Raw genomic sequence first — 2,840 nt, 5'->3', positions numbered from 1 at the left:
ATATGCATGTGCATGTCTGTGAAGTGACCAAAGTGTAAGTTGGAGTAGCAAGATATCCCTGTTATCTAGCATGTTTATGAGACAGAAAAAGACACCAGCAATCCTACCATCATGCAAAACAGTTACAGGTTTCTGTTTCACAGTCATCTGGCAGGACGGTAGTACTTCCCTGGGTGGTTGCTGTCTACCAACCTACTACCTGTATATATATATATATATATATATATATATATATATATATATATATATATATATATATTTTATTTATTTATTTATTTATTTATTTATTTATTTATTTATTTATTTATTTATAGATGGGGTTGTAAAAGAAGTAAATGCTAGGGTGTTCGGGAGAGGGGTGGGATTAAATTTTGGGGAATCAAATTCAAAATGGGAATTGACACAGTTACTTTTTGCTGATGATACTGTGCTTATGGGAGATTCTAAAGAAAAATTGCAAAGGTTAGTGGATGAGTTTGGGAATGTGTGTAAAGGTAGAAAGTTGAAAGTGAACATAGAAAAGAGTAAGGTGATGAGGGTGTCAAATGATTTAGATAAAGAAAAATTGGATATCAAATTGGGGAGGAGGAGGATGGAAGAAGTGAATGTTTTCAGATACTTGGGAGTTGACGTGTCGGCGGATGGATTTATGAAGGATGAGGTTAATCATAGAATTGATGAGGGAAAAAAGGTGAGTGGTGCGTTGAGGTATATGTGGAGTCAAAAAACGTTATCTATGGAGGCAAAGAAGGGAATGTATGAAAGTATAGTAGTACCAACACTCTTATATGGGTGTGAAGCTTGGGTGGTAAATGCAGCAGCGAGGAGACGGTTGGAGGCAGTGATGTCCTGTTTAAGGGCAATGTGTGGTGTAAATATTATGCAGAAAATTCGGAGAGTGGAAATTAGGAGAAGGTGTGGAGTTAATAAAAGTATTAGTCAGAGGGCAGAAGAGGGGTTGTTGAGGTGGTTTGGTCATTTAGAGAGAATGGATCAAAGTAGAATGACATGGAAAGCACATAAATCTATAGGGGAAGGAAGGCGGGGTAGGGGTCGTCCTCGAAAGGGTTGGAGAGAGGGGGTAAAGGAGGTTTTGTGGGCAAGGGGCTTGGACTTCCAGCAAGCGTGCATGAGCGTGTTAGATAGGAGTGAATGGAGACGAATGGTACTTGGGACCTGACGATCTGTTGGAGTGTGAGCAGGGTAATATTTAGTGAAGGGATTCAGGGAAACCGGTTATTTTCATATAGTCGGGCTTGAGTCCTGGAAATGGGAAGTACAATGCCTGCACTCTAAAGGAGGGGTTTGGGATATTGGCAGTTTGGAGGGATATGTTGTGTATCTTTATATGTGTATGCTTCTAGACTGTTGTATTCTGAGCACCTCTGCAAAAGCAGTGATGGTGTGCGAGTGTGGTGAAAGTGTTGAATGATGATGAAAGTATTTTCTTTTTGGGGATTTTCTTTCTTTTTTGGGTCACCCTGCCTCGGTGGGAGACGGCCGACTTGTTGAAAAAAAAAAATATATATATATATATATTTAATATATATATACAGTGGTCCCTCAATAATCGACCGGCCTGAAAGTCGACCATTTCGGAAATCAACCGTTTTTTTCGACAAAATATTGACTCGGAAATTGACCGAAATTCGTTTATCGACCCGTCTCGACCCGTCGTCCCAGACGCGTATGCACGAGGTAAGCGGGCCTCGACCCGCCTCAGCCTTCCTTCCCAGCCAGTGTGCCATTGTTTACCAGTTAGTGGCGGTCCTCTCACGTGCTCCAGTGAAATATTTCATAATATTTCATTTATTTTAGTGCTTGCAAGTTATTTAAGTGCTAAATAAGCTACCATGGCTCCAAAGAAAGCTCCTAGTGCCAAACCTTTGGTAAAGAAGGTGAGAAATACCATTGAATTTAAGAAAAACATCATTGAACAATATGATAGTGGCGTACGTGTGGGCGAACTGGCGAGGATGTATAACAAAAATCATTCAACCATATCTTCCATCATAGCCATGAGAAAGGAAATCAAGGACTCTGTTGTTGCAAAGGGGGTAAATATGCTGACAAAAATGAGATCACCAGTACTGGAAGAGGTTGAGAAGTTATTATTGGTGTGGATAAATGAGAAACAATTAGCAGGAGACAGTCTTATGACCTCGATTATTTGTGAAAAGGCTAGGCAGTTGCATGAAGATTTGGTTAATAAATTGCCTGCAAATAGTGGTGAAGTGAGTGATTTTAAGGCCAGCAAAGGCTGGTTTGAGAGATTTAAGAAGTGTACTGGCATACACAGTGTGGTAAGGCATGGTGAGGCTGCCAGTTCGGACCACAAGGCGGCTGAAAAATATGTGCATGAATTCCAGGAGTACATAGAGGCTGAAGGACTGAAACCTGAACAAGTGTTCAATTGTGACGAAACAGGCCTCTTCTGGAAGAAAATGCCAAAGAGGACCTTCATTACACAAGAGGAAAAGTCAATGCCAGGACACAAGCCTATGAAAGACAGGCTGACGCTAATGTTCTGTGCTAATGCTAGTGGGGATTTCAAAGTGAAGCCGTTACTAGTGTACCATTCTGAAAATCCCAGAGCATTTAAGAAAAATAATGTTATGAAGAGTAAATTGTGTGTGTTTTGGAAATCTAATAACAAGGCATGGGTCACGAGGGAAATTTTTGTAGAGTGGTTCAACGAAGTGTTTGGCCCTAGTGTGAAGAATTACTTCCTGGAGAAGAAATTGGATCTCAAGTGCCTGCTAGTAATGGACAATGCACCTGCTCATCCACCAAACTTGGATGACCTAATTCTGAAGGAGTTTGGGTTCATCTCAGTAAAG

This window comes from Cherax quadricarinatus, chromosome 5 (assembly GCF_038502225.1).
Source record: "Cherax quadricarinatus isolate ZL_2023a chromosome 5, ASM3850222v1, whole genome shotgun sequence".
Classification (NCBI taxonomy): Eukaryota; Metazoa; Arthropoda; class Malacostraca; order Decapoda; family Parastacidae; genus Cherax; species Cherax quadricarinatus.
The sequence above is the reverse complement of the archived record's forward strand: the minus strand, read 5'-3'. Positions refer to the sequence as shown.